This window comes from Carettochelys insculpta, chromosome 21, assembly GCF_033958435.1.
Source record: "Carettochelys insculpta isolate YL-2023 chromosome 21, ASM3395843v1, whole genome shotgun sequence".
Lineage (NCBI taxonomy): Eukaryota > Metazoa > Chordata > Testudines > Carettochelyidae > Carettochelys > Carettochelys insculpta.
The window spans coordinates 24,956,293-24,971,111 of record NC_134157.1 but is presented as its reverse complement, the minus strand read 5'-3'; positions in this window follow the sequence as shown (position 1 = coordinate 24,971,111).

The following is a 14,819-nucleotide window of genomic DNA, read 5'->3' as shown; positions in this document are numbered from 1 at the left end:
AATTGGAGAAACAGGTGAAGGTAAATAGAATGAAATTCCATAAGCACAAATGCACAATACTCCACTTAGGAGGCACAATCAGTTTCATACATACAAAATGGGAAATCACTACCGAGGAAGGAGTACTGCAGAAAGGGGCCTGGGGGGCGGGTCATAGTGGGTCATAAGCTAAATATGAGTCAACAGTGTGACACGGTTGTGAAAAAAGCAACCATCATTCTAGGATGTATTAACAGAAGTGTTGTAAGCAAGATGTGAGAAGTAATTCTTCTGCTCTACTCTGCTTCAGTTGGCGAATTATGTTGAGCTCAGGGTGGTACATTTCAGAGAAGATGTAGATAAACTAGAGAAGGTCCAGAGAAGAACTAAAACAATTATTAAAGGTCTAGAAAATATGATAACCTATTAGGTAAAGAGTGAAAAAAATGGGTTTGTTTTGTCTGCAAATGAGAAGACAGAGAGGGGACATAACAGCTTTTAAGTAAAAGGTTGTCACAAGTGTGATGGATTGGATTACAGAGATCCCCTTGAGACTGTCACCTGATGTGCTGATCATACAGTTGAGCCTGCCTAGCTACTCTCTGAGGCATTCCATGGGTAAGGTCAGCATCTCTGGTCTCCCCCAGCCAAGACACAGAGTTGGAGTAACATCCCCACAGCAGAGTAGCACAGACACTAGTAACAGCTGAGGTCCAGGAGAGCTCAGCTATAAGGACTTGACAGCACCTGGGAGTGCAGCCCCCAAAAGGCACCAAGACCCCCAAATAAATCACTCTTCCTCCATTTAAAAGTTTTACACAGAGAAAGCTAATGAAATTTTTGCTTTTTATCAGTGAAAGGGAGATTTGCACACCTCTTGTTCTCCTCTTCCCTGATAACAATTATTTATACTGAGTTTGCTAATAAACAAAAGTGATTTTATTAAGTATATAAGTAGGACTTAAGGGCTACGTCTACATTTACTAAAAACTTTGAAATGACCATGCTAATGGCCAAATTGAAGAATACTAATGAGGCACTGAAATGCATATTCAGCATCTCACCTGCATGCTGCTGGGTGTGGCACTTCGAAAGTGCTGCGGTTCGCTCACTCGCAGTTAGTCTACACGGGGGTCCTTTGCGAAAGGATCCCACCAACATCGAAATCCCCTTATTCCTACTCTGCTTATTCCTATCCCCTTATTCCTATTAGTATGCTGGTGGCATGCTAATGAGGTACTGAATATGCATTACTATTTTTCGATTTGTCCATTAGTAAGTGTAGACACGGCCAAGTACTTGGAAGTGATGACAGACAGACCACAGTAAGTTACTAAGATACAATAAACAAAACATGCCAGTTAAGACTACTATATGAAGAGAAATTGTTAGGGACTTGACAGCACCTCGGTGGCAGTCTCGAGGGGTTCTCTGTGATCCAACCTGTCACAACGAGGAGGAGGGAGAAAAATAGTTCCCCTTAACCTCTGAGGTAGGACAAGAAGCAATGGGTTTAAACTGCAGCTAGGGAAGTTAGGGAAAAGCTTCCTAACTGTCAGCGTGGTTAAGCACTAGCATAATTTGCCTAGGGAGGCTGTGAAATCTCCATCACTGGAGATTTTTTAAAAGCAGGTTAGACAAACCTCTGTCAAGGATGGTCTATATCAGGGGCAGGTAAAAATACAGCCCATGGGCCACATCTGGGCTGCAAAACTGCCAGATCCAATCCACCACCATCTGATGGCCCAGTGAGAGCCTCAGGCAGGGTCCCTGAATGCTTCACCCCAGCACGCTGCTCCGAGTGGCCAGCTGCAGGAGCTACGTGTGTCAGTGCATGGCCTGCCTCTGGGTGGTGAGGGGTTTTGCATGCTGCCTTCACCCTCAGCACAGTCTCACAGCTCCCATTGGCTTAAAAACCAGGCTATGGGGCCTTTATGGGCTTGTGTGTGGAGGGCCCCCTCAAGGAACACACGCCACAGAGACCTACTGGCTCCCACAGCCAGCTGCTTTGAGTGGCGTGTGGGGGCGCAGCAGGCAGGGACCCTGCCTGAGGGACCTGGTGGCCTGGAGATGCCTAGAGAAGAGATTCCTGGCTAGAATCTTCACTTGGCATCCCATCTCCTCCCGTATCCCAAGCCTCTACTCACCCACTCCTGCACCCATACCCCACCCCAGACCCTGCACTCTGATCCCTTGCCCTGGTCACAAGCTCCTCCTGCCGTAGGTCACAGCTAAAAGTGCCACACCCCCTCCTCTACCCCTGTCCCAGGTCACAATGGCCAGCCAGACCCTGCACCCCCTCCTTTGCCCCTCCGCCAGGTCAGAATCCCCTCCTGCACCCACACCACCTCTTGCACACATATCCCCCAGGATCCTGCACTCCTCTCCTGCATCCCAGTCCCTTAACCAAATCTCCCTTCTGCTCCCAAGCTACTCAGCTCCAGGCCCTGCTCCCCTTCCATAAAATCACAGAAGAGTGAGGGCCTTGACCCCTTTCCAAATTCTTGGCATCCCCCACATCAAAAATGATCACTCAGCCGTGGTCTACATGGTGCTTGGTCCTGCCCTGAGTCTGGTGCATGAGACTGGGCTTAATGACTTCTCAAGTTCCCTTCCATGCCTATGGTTCTATGAGATAGGTAGGTTATGTCTCAGTTTGACTGAGGCAACTCAACAGAAATGATGATGCTTTCTTCACAAAATACAATTACTCTGTCTTTGCTCATGAACCCTTGGAGCTGGTCAGAAAAAGTTAGCATTAGAAAGCTGCAAATAAGAATCAACACCAGAGACAGAAGGAAGTTTTTTTATCTCTGCAGTGTTCTTCTTCCTCTTTTTGTAGTTTGTCTTGTTTGTCTATTTAGGAAACAGGGTCAGACTTTACAATAATAGCAATGACAACTGCTTCTACCATCTCCGCTAATTTCTCCCCCCTCCCCAACCAAGACTATTATCATTTTTGACACCATGTGAAAAACTATGAAGGGATTTTTCCTTAAAGACTCTCCATAGATAGCAGAACAAGGGTTTTGAGTAAAATGCAATCTCTCTTCAATACTGTACATTTCAAATGTGCTGTGTGTTTTTCCTCTTTTTTCTGTAATTCTAGAAAAAAAAAGTTTTGGGATTTGTAATGGTGTTTTGGCCAAGTAGGCAGAAGGCTTTGTATACCAAACACCAGACCTGGTCTAGCACTTTGATGTTGGACAGGACTGGGTGATGTTAACGTATTTGGGCCCATGTCTGTCATCTTAATACTGTCACCACTTGCAGTTATTTCTTGTTGTCAAAGTAGCCTACATTAAAATGGCTGTACAATAAGGTGCTGGTCAGTGTGAAAACTGGTTGAAGAATGGGACCAGATATCTGTAAAGAAATAATTTGTTTTGGAATATTATGAACTCTTAGAAATTGGGAGGTGGTTTTCAAGACCCGAAAGGAGTGTTAGCTTTCCAACACCCATAGGTGCTTTAGAAAAGCTTTTTCTTTATCTATGAAAGTGAGATCTTTATATTTGTTGATAAAGTATAATTGAAAAGATTAAGCAGAAGAAAACCTGGTGTAGTAATTAAACTGTGCTTTGCACGCTTTGTAAAGTTAAAAATCATGTTATTGCAGGTTGAGATTGCAAAGGGGAGGGTGACTGGAAAGTAGCTTTCAAGAGAAATATCAAAGGTGTTCAGGGGACTAACAGATAATAATTCCATCATGAATGTCATCCCTGAGAAGTATGAAGAACTCAACTTGATGTCACTTGAATCATCCGGGCACAGAGAGAAAGAGCTACCCAGAAATGTCAAAGCACTATGCTGTCAACATCAGTCTTCATGTGGTCCAGAAGACCACAAGTATTAATGGCAAGGAAAGAGAAGGTCATGGGCTGCAGGTATCTGGACCCATGAAAAGTACTTTTGAGAAGCGTGAGAATGGTGAGATGTGTACAGCTTCTTGACAAATCCCTCCAGTGAGGCAGCATCCAAAGGCCACTGACCAGTCCAACAGCAGGGGTGCCACTAGAAGACACACTGAGCTCATTAAAAACGCCTATGAGGACTGTCTCAGTGCTTGACCTGAACAGAGGCTAAACAGGCACTGAGCACTTGCACTGGCATATCTTTAACAGATGGCAGATGGCTCTTTCTCTTGTCCTCCACTTTATACAGCTTCCAACCCCTCGTAGGCCTGGCCACTTTTCCGGTAAACTTAGGTAGAAGTGATAGCTTGGGGGCCACAATCTGCTGCAGGCCTGTTGGCATCCACGAGCCTGCCAGTATCACCACTGCTGTGCCAGTAGCTAACACATTGCTCTGCTGAGCTTTTTGAGACTGCAGACTGCCGCATTAGGCCCTGCACCCCTGCCTGTACCCCTTCCCAAGCCAGTCCAGCTTCCCACAGCATACAGGTTTTCATCACTGCCATAGAACCCCACTGGCCTGGCTCCAGGCTGCTTCTGAGGGTTTGAGCCCCAGCTGAGTACATTGTCAGGCTGGGGAAGCCCCAAGGTCACATGCTGCAAAGTGGGGGTGAGGGGCACTGTTGAGAAACCTGAAAACGGCATGAGCTGATGCAAACAAGTTCTGCAGATTCTCCTTTCCCAGATATCCCAAAGCCTGGAAAGAATGTGGCACGTCCATGAACGCAGCCACAGGAAGCTTTCCTCTCTCATACCAGCAGTGACACCACTGAGCACTCAGCTGCTTGCTTGGCAGCTGGCGGGGTTCTGTGTGCTGTGCAGAGAATTGTTCTTTAAGGAGGCAGTGCCCACAGAAGAGCTGTCCTGTACCCTACAGGCAGCTACTTCCTCGGCTTTCCACTGTTGTGGTTCCATGGCAGACTGGACCTTAACAGTAGGCTGGGAAAGGGACTGCCATTCCTGAGTCTGGGTTGCAGTGCTGTGTCCCTCCCCTGGTCCCTATCGCTGAGCACAGTACTGAGCCTTTCCCCTTACATCTCCCTTAAGACTGCACTAGGGCAGAACCACATCCCACAGGCCTGCTCTCAGTAGGGGTAATAAGTGCCAGCCTCACAGTGGGCAAGGGTGGGGGTCTGCCTCTGTGCTCCTGGCAGGACTGGAAGCTCAGGCACAAGGGGCAGGGTTGGAGCAGCCAGTCCTCTGAACCCCGGGACAGCAGTGCGCCCACTCCCCAGCCTCCAGTGCTGCCTGGCACGCAGTGGCCATGCCTCCTCAGGGGGCACTGAGAGCCAGCCCCAGTGCACCCTTTTTCATTGCCAGGCCCCAGGGCAGTTACCCACTTTGCCCACCCCCCACGGGTGGTGTGTTTCCATATAACAGCTCCTGTGTTGTTGTCCTCATCATAGCTCAGCGATGACTGAAGCAGGACGGGCCACTGAAGCCACTTTGGGGATTCAGAGGATGCTGCATCAATGGAGTGATGTGCAAGGTTCGGCTGCCATTGCCAGTGAGCCCAACACTCACCTGTCTGCTGCTGCAGGGTAGGGGAGGGCGCAGGCCAGAACAGTGCATGTGGAGACACGTCCTGTCCCTCAGAGGTCGGGAAAGAGACTCCTTTCAGACAAGGGAATCCTGGCACAGGAGTCCAAGCCTTGCACATGCCTCTATTGAACTAATGCTTTATGCCAGGGCAGGCAAGATAGGCCCTGGGGGCTGGATCCTGCCCTGAAGCCTTTTAATTCAGCCTACATCAGTCCCCTAGGGCTGCAGGGGGGGCAGAGCTTCAAGTGCTGCCCCTGTCCCCTAAGGAAATTCTCTCTGCTTCTATTGGCTGGAAAATAGCCCATGGGAGCTGAGAAATTGGGCTGCACTGCCCCACCCCCAGCAAAATCTCTCAGCTGGGTTTGGCCAGTTTCTGGCCAATAGGAGGGGGCAACACACAAAACTGACCAATGGGAATGGAGAGATTTTGCTGGGGATAGGAGTAGTGCAGCGCAATTTCTCAGCTCCCATTAGCCAGTTTCTGGCCAACAGGAGCTGAGATATTTTGCTGGGGGTGGGAGCAGGAAGCCTTCCCCTCCACCCTGGTGCAGAGAGCCACAGGAAGCTGGGGCTGCTGGCAGGCATGGAGGCCTGCCTGAGAGAGCTGCTGCCCTGGAGCTGCTTAGGTAAGTGCCGTTGGCCCATCTGCTTCTGGCGCTGCACCCAAACTCCCTCCCAGGCCCTGCACTCTCTCTTCTCCAGGCCAGAATCATCTCCAGTGCCCGCCATATCTCCTTCCAGACCCTGCACCTCAGTTCCCTCCCCAGCTTAAAGCCCCTCCTTCCTCCAAACCCCCTCACATCCCTCCTGCTGGCTCTTGCACCCCAGTACCCCACCCCAAGCTCCAGTCTATACCCAATCTCTATCCCAGGGCCCGCATCCACTCTATAAAAAGGGCAACTCTTGGCCATGTACCAAAATCTTGGAATTGCCACCCCATCAAAAATTATTGCTCACCCTACTTTAAGCAGTCACAGCTGGGTGGGTGTGAAGTGCTTGCCTTTCACTTGATGAGTGGGTATATTGGATGGAGGAGGGAACCCATCAATGCCAGTAACACAACTCAGTGTTTCATCACAAAATGACGGATTTCCATCCTTCCATTGAGGAAAACATGGAGGTCTATTGGCCCTGTCCCTGGCAGAAATTCATTGCGTGATTCAACACTATGTAAGGAACACTGATGGGCGTTTTCTCTCTCATACGCAAAGAAGAAAAACAAACATTCCAGGGTCCAAACTCAGGAAGTCTTTTCCAGGAGTGGGCACTTGGATGCCTTTGTCTGCTGGGGGTGCCTCCTGCTGTGTGTACTTTGGTGAGCAGATCAGCCAGCAGGTCCCTGTCAAGTTCCTGGCCTCTGGGTGGAGCTGAAGGGGTGCAGAGAGATCCTCCTGCCTCACTGCCAGGAGCTGCACTGCTGTCTTAGCCACAGTCGTTCTGCTGTTAGCCTGCAACAGGGGGATTGTCTCACTCATCATTTCTAGGCAGGACAGCCAATCCAGCTACAATACAAATGATATCCTGTATCAACACTGAACATGAAACCTGTTTCTGGTTCCCTCCTTCTGTGGCAAGCCTTGACGTCCAGTGGCATTCCCAGCATGGAGACCAATTTATTTATTCATTAACTTAATATATTCAATACACTAAGCAGCACACAGACTTATTCTTTACAACTAATTAGAATGTATTACAAGCATACAAATGTGCCTAAGATTGAGAGTTTGGGTTATAATCTAATGAAAATATTGTCACTGAATTAATTTCCTATGTGGTGCCAGAGCTATGGAATCAAAAGTATATTGAAAGTCCTCCGAGACCCACTGTCAACAGCACAGCTTTACCTCCCTGTTTGGAGCTGGAGAAGATTAGATTTCAAAAGCCTGTTCTGTCTTATACGTGGTCCAGTCACCTTTCAGGAATCTTCTACAGCTTGAAAGGCCTCTAAAAAGTTCCAGAAGATTAAGAAACCAGCAAAATGGGCAGTTCCTGAGATAAATTCCACCAAAGTCAGTTAGGCCCATGGAAATTCAGTTCAAATGCAGGTATCTAAGGAACCTGAAGTCCTTGTGCCTGTCTGTGCTGAGATGCAAACAGAATGACATCATACCAAAAGGCCTGAAGGTGAAAAACCCACTGAAATCAACATACTACCCACATTACAGTGAGGCTGGGTCTGCATGTGCCCCTTCCTTTTCAAGGGGCATGTTAATGAGCAGGTTCGAAATATGCTAATGAGGCACTGCAATGAATATGCAGTGCCTCATTAGCATAATGGCAGCCGCGGTGATTCGAAAGTGTGGCTTTTCGAATCACGTGCCGCCTGTGGAGATGGGACTTTCCGAAAGGACCCCCCCCGCCAGTTTTCAAAAGCCCTTCTTCCTATCTGGTGATTGGAAGAAGGGCTTTCGAAAACTGGGGGAGTCCTTGCAGAAGGTCCCGTCTCCACGGGCGGCACGCGATGCGAAAAGCCGCACTTTCGAATCGCTGCGGTTTCCATTATGCTAATGAGGCACCATATATTCATTGCAGTGCCTCATTAGCATATTTCAAACCTGCTCATTAACATGCCCCTTTCGAAAGGAAGGGGCACGTGTAGACCCAGCCTGAGAGATTGTGCCACACGCTTTCTAAGAAACTGAGGAACCACCTAATCAGCATCCTGTACAGCAACTGGGTGCTAATATCTCCCCATTAGACTCTGACAAGGGCTCACATCCCCCTGTCTGATCTGACTTCTTTTTTCCTCTTTTGATAAGTGCTGTTGATACTGGGCCATTTCTACCTTGCTGAATAGACCTTGTCAGCTCTGGCCCTCCCTCTTACTGGGACCCCACTCTTTAAATACCCCTCTGAAACACCTCCCCCTCCAATCATGCATCTGATGAAGCAGGTATTTGCCCATGAGCACTTCTGCTCCAAAATATCTATTAATCTATAAGGTGTCACAAGACTTCTTGTTGTTCTCAAGGGTAATCCATGTGGCTGATTGCATCATTGCAGAGCCTGAGAAATACGGTGTGTCTGGTTAGCTCAGCTTCAGATGCAGCCTCTGTTTAGCCAACGTGCACAAGCATAATTCAATGCTGGCACAGACAAGTCCTGCACTGCTTCTACCTTTCTAATAAGGAGAATAATGAGTCTTCCTCCTAGCTGAGTACTTTTCATTGTCAAAGCATTTAGCAAACACTAACGAATGGTGCCCTAATGACTAGTGCAAAGAGAAAAGGAAGGTGGCGATGTTCTCAAGAATGAGACATGATACAACTGCAAGAATTCCGGCACATGAACTCCTCAGGGTCAGGTTGAGAGTGAAGTGAGCCCTGGAAGTGCCTCTGTGTTCTAACAGCTGCAGAACAAAAGAAGGCAGGGGGCATGTAGGAGGTCACCAAGGCAGAGAGCCTGATATTTAAGCACCCAGTTCCCACTAGGCTCATAGCCTCTAATATACTTAGGTGCTTAAGCACAAATGTTATGGCTCCTTCTTAGGCCACCCTCAGAAAGTGAGACAGCAGGTAGATGGAGCCTTGGCCAGGATGGCAATTGACTCAGGCTGCCGTATTTGTCTGGTTAGTCTTCGAAGTGCTACATGACTGCATTCGTGTTTCGTTACAGCCACTGATGCAGACAGTCAAGCGGAATGGTGCAGGAGGCTGTGGGGTTCAGGGGTCTGGCTTGCACTGACGAGATGCTGTAGAAGGAAGACTCAGTGCTCACTGTGGCTCCTGGAGGCAGCCTCACTCCCTTCCCCACCACCTGGTGGAGTGCGCTGCCGGCCTCTCCCTCAGATTTTACCTGCACTGTGCTGTCTTCGTCATGACAAAGGGTCCCTTTGCTGTGTCCTGCAGGAGAGGCTGTAGCCAAAGGGAATCTCAGACGTCATCTGCCTGCTCTGCTCAGTCCTGGTGCACAAGGTCTTAGCCCAATGCCTTGCTGTAAAGAGAAGATTAAAAGAATGTCTACAGGTCACCTGGTGGCCTTCCTGCCCTACCTATCAGCACCTTATCAGCAGCAATCTGGCAGCCCAGGTGTGAGGGAATATGTCACACAGGGTGTATACCTCTGGTTTATCAGGTCAGCAATTACTCAGCCTGGTGTGTGGGACACCATCTTACCTGCAACAAGTTAAACAACGAAACAAACCTGAGTGAATAGCGCTGGTAATGTACAGCTAAGGGGAGCTGAAAGAGACTTGGCTGTCCAGGGACATGGTTAAGAATTGTTTCACAACCTGTGTGCACTCACACGTATATATGCCGGGGGGGTGGGTGGGATGGGCCTGCATTAATTACAAGCAGGGTGTATGAAAGGAAAATGTATTTCATACACCCTATTCCACATGATAATTAGACAGGCTGCTGTTGTGAAATGCTCTCCTTGGAAAAGCATTTGCTGGTGTGGCCGTATGCTGACATGTGGCAAAGCAGCATGCAGAGGGAAGAAGGGTTTGCATGTGAAGGGGGCGGTATAATTCCCAGACCTCGGGCTACTGTGTGTAGAACTGTGCCCGCCCCCACCACCCTGCACATCTCCTGCTCCACCCAGCACGGGGCTGCCCGCAGGAAAGTGCCAGAGTCTCCCTCCCAGCTTGCAGATCCAGGACTCCGGCAAGGCCTCCTCTGTTGGGCAGGGAAGTGGAGGCCCTGGCCTGTTACTTCCTGCCTGTGGCGGCACTTCACTGCTGTCTTGGCATGGCCAGGAGGGGTGGTGGAAAAGTGTGTGTGTGTGTGTTGGGGGTGCTCCAAGGCCTTGCTGGTGATGGTCCTGGCTGGACAGCAGTGGGCATCATGCACCTCATTAGAGGGTGAGAGCCCTGACAGGGGAGCAGGATGATGCATGTGCAAAGACAGTTTTGTGGCCATTCTGATTCTATTGCTATCCTTTGGTGGGACAGAGAGTCTGTGATGCCCTTTCAGTTACTGGAGGACACAAGTGCATCACTCCCACTGGGACAGAACAGTGGGTGTGAACAGCGAGAGACATGCACACACTAACAAGAGCTGAGGAGCTGGCGCAAGCTAAGCAAACACTGCATTTGGCATTTGATTCCTGGCTGCGCTGCATGGTATGTTGAGCTCTGGTGGACAGATCCAAACAGATGGCTCTCCCTTACAGGGCTGGGATGAGGGTTAAGTAAAATATTCTGCTTCACTGTTGGTCTCTCAGGATGGCTGGGAAGGTAGAGCTACTGTGAGCTGGACGTCTCTGCTCTGGATAAGAACATATTCTTTCCTGCTTGCCTCCTAGTGCTCTCTCTCTGACACAGGTAGAAGGTCACTTCACCCTGGCCTGGTTAACTGGCAACTCATTTATGCCATTGCCCCCACATACCCCGTTTTAGCAGATGAGCTGGCCCTGAAGTCTGAGCCCTGCTAGTGCAGTAAGGCTGAGGCCTAGTCCCTTCATAGTCCTGGCATCAGCGTAGGCCCATAATACCTTTTTCAAAAGGGCTATTACTGTTTTAGATGTAGCCTCAAATTAGTGCTGTCTGCTACTAGGGAACTGACTTCCCTCTCAAACAGCTCATTTTGTTCATCCTATAGCCACAATCACCACATTGGCTCTGGAGCCTCAAGAAGTGGTTATAAGCAAGACTCAAAGACCCTCAAACCACCTCTCCAGCTTCCTGGAAGGGCAATGTCTTGGGACCAGCAGTGGACTCCTAGCAAGCCTCTCCTGGAACAATTTACTCATCTTTGCCAACAAAATCAGAACTGCTCTTTTATAGCAGTCTGAAAAATGTCTGTCCTACATTCTCTGTTGTTCCTGCCCCAAATCCTGGGTCTGAGGCCTTCCGCTCTGTGGGAAAAAATTGGGTCCGGAGTAAAAAATTTGTTGTTTGAGCCTCATCAATTGTAGCTACCAAAGTAAAAGCCTAAGGACAGGTGCATTTATACCAGGCAACATAAATGGTTTTATTTTCAAGCCACAAATTTTGAAACCAGTTTCAGGTTCACTCCAGTACCCTCAGTCAGAGATTTGTGGCCTGGTGATCCTCACCCTGCTCTGGTGCAAACTGGGCAGGTCTGTCCTGCTGCTGAGATCAGTCTAACTTCCATTGCTATGCCTTGTGTGGTGACAAGTTCTATGGTGTGCTCGCTGGCCTTGTGTCGTGTCTCAGCGAGCTGGAGGCATTAGGCTGACTGGTGCATGCGCAATGTCAGCGTAGCACGCCTTCCCCAGACAGGCCCCGTCAGCCTAGCTGCATGGGTGAAGCTGCACTGCTGGCACCCTGGCACCTCCCAACGTGCGGGGAGAATTGGCAACCCAGGAAATTGCTCCAACAGCTGTTCACCACACACTCATGCCAGCTGCCACACCCAGGATTACAGCGCACAATACTGGGCTTGGGTGTGATGAGCTTTTCAGTGATCTAGTGTGGTGTGGGCATTGTCTAAGCCCAGCTGCTCTTCCCTTCATGCACCTATCCTGCCGCCTTGTAAGCAGAGTGCTGATTAGATAGCAGCCTTGCTGTACCCGAGGAAATTACCGCAATGCTTCAATGCCCACCTGCCTGTTCGTGGCTTTCCACTCACGGCTGTTGTAGCTCTGCACATGTACAATGGGCTCCAGAGTGCCCGAGGACATGTCTGACTCAGGTCTCCTGGCACCTCTTGGAATGGTAAATCTGGCGGTGAGACCAGTTACAGCAAATGATACGGGCGGACCAGGTGTCATTTCCTTCTCACCTGGGAGACTGGTTCGTGGGGATCAGCTCCAATACCTATTGGTGTCAGTGGGAATCCTTCCATTGACTGCCGTGGGGGCTGAGTTAGGGTAAGGTGTGCATTCAGGTGGGCACAGATGAGAGAGACAGAGGTAGGCAGTCTTTCTCAGTGCAATAGCCTCATTTACCCATTATAAAGAGTTAGGAATGGGTCTCCCACCTGGCACAAATAGTTCAAAGTTAACTCTGAAAATGCAAAAGAAAAACTTGGCAATGAGACAATTGGTCTGGCTTTTTTTATAAGTATCAGATCCAAATTCACTCACAGGACTTCAAGCAGACTTGTTTTCTGGCATGTAAAAGAAAAATGTCGATTGTTTGTCATCATTCTCATATCAGTGTTTACCAACTGGTACTAGTGATAATTTCTGTATTCCCTCAGGGGTGGGAAGCCAGCACACTGTCCACATAACTGAAAACTTCAATAGCAAGGAACAAAGCAATTTCTGTAAATGTAAACCTGTGACTCATTCTCATTAGAACAATTTGTTACAGTGGAGTACAAATGAATGAGCTTCAGCAATACTGTTTATTGAGCAGCATTTACCGTATGGTGCTTTTGAACAGTAGGGCTTTGGTTTATAACTTTACTTTTACTCTGTTAAAAAATATGGTTAAAACACCAGCTGTTCATTAGGTGACACCATTTCCAAGTCCACAGAAAGATGGACAAATGTGTTTTCATTATAAGAAGTAATAATAATTAAGAGTGACAGCCCCTTATCCCCAGGATCTGCCTCGCAGCAGCAGTTTGGCTGATAAAAAAAACCCAGGAGTTAAGATAAGGTGGCAATTATTAAGACAAATCTTTTGAAGGGCCGTTTGAACTCCTCTGTCCAGAAGATAATCTGATTGTCCAAGGTGCTGAGGGGGGTCGGCAGCAAGGGAAACAGGACCCAGGTGCAGGCCCTTAGCCCTTTGCACCGGCATTTTTACCTCCAGCCATTTCCCTCGTCTTCTATCCTTTGTTTGCTACAGCTGTGCCATATAAATCAGTCTTCATTCTGTTGCACTGACACTAACGAGAAAGCACAACACAAACAATGCAGAACGCCAAGCCCAAATATATTAATCATCATTTTTTCCCCCCTTTTGCTAATCTTTTTTACGTATCTTTTTGGGAAGATTCAGAAACCGCTGAGGGCAACTGTATTTCTTTCTTCATAAATATTGGATGCTCACAAAACATGAATATTTGAGCAGCTAGTTCTGACTTGGGTGAAACCAATTGCTAATGGCAATTCATTTTTCCTCAATGACATTCCACCAATAGCAAGCACTGGGGGAGGCGATGATGCAATTTGGAGTCAAACAGCAAAAGAAAAAAAAAAAGGTGTTTGACTTAGAGCAATAAAGGTAAATTTGCAGAGTTCTCAGCATAACTCAGCCATATCCTGCCCTACATTAGAGGGACTTCTGTAGATAGGGAAAGTAGGACAAAAAACCAGCTACAGTGGCCTCAATATAGGGTTAAAAATAAGAAAGAATGTAAAATGCATTAACTATTTGATTATATAATGTTGTATTAGTATTTAGTTATCTCACTTTTAAGGTGTTTGGCGAAGTTTTTATAATTTGCAAGCGAAAGCAGGGAAGGTGTCACAGCCTGCAAATGTCAGTCCCTCACTTTTAAAAATGAAAGAAAAACACAAAGCTGTATCTGAAAATGCACAGATCATGAGAACTGGTATCTCCACACGCCAGAGATCACAACTGAGAATTAGCTGTGAGAAAACCAAAAATCACTGAGCTCCATATCTATCTATTTATTTGGTTGTCCTTTGTTCATATATGTGTATGCTTGCCTTGTTTCAGGCTAGTGGGAGCTTGCGAATGCCCCTGTATGGCAAGAGTCCTGAGGACTAAGGTACAAGTACTCAGTTCAGCCCCTTTTCTGAGCACCCAATTGTGCAGGGTGCCGCTGTAGCCTATTCCAGTGAGGCCAGTGGAGCAATTCGTTTTACAGCCATACGCTGCCAGAACTGTCCAGCAGCCTGGAGACTGTGTGCTACCTGCACAGCCCTGGCACAATTCACAGCAGAGAGGCTGGTTTATGGCAAGGCACTGCAGCAAATGGTCCTTTATTTCCAACCTGAGTGCTGCACTGCACTGTGGGCCTGCCAGCAGTAAGCTGTGCCTGCCAAGGGAGGCTGGGTAAGTTGCTCATTGGGTGCAGCGCAGCTCCAGGAGCAGGCCCTATGCCACAGGCAGACAAAGGTGTGCTGGGCAGTAAGTGGCAAGATAAATGCTGCCTCTCTTGTTATGTTCCTGCTCCCAGGCAACACCAATTGTTATGTGGCACTAAGGTGGCTCTATGCCACAGGCTGGGACAGGCCCGGCACTGTCACACTCGGGCCCACGCAGCCAGGGCCCCTGGTGTGGTGCCTGGGCGGGGCGTGGGAGAGGTCACTCTAATGCGTCCGCACTTGCTGTGCCACCTCTCTCCCGGCTGCGTGGCGCAGGGCAGCAAATGGCATGTTTCCCGCTGCCCTTGCACTGAACATTCACATTACTGAGCCAGACGAGCTGGGTTAGGAAGTTTTCAGTCTGGGGGGCTTTCAAAGGTGACTTCCCGCCACACGCCAAAGAAAAGCCTGCATTTACCTGAGAGAAATTTTCCATCCAAGATGCATTCTGTAGGAGAACGCTGCTGGCTTC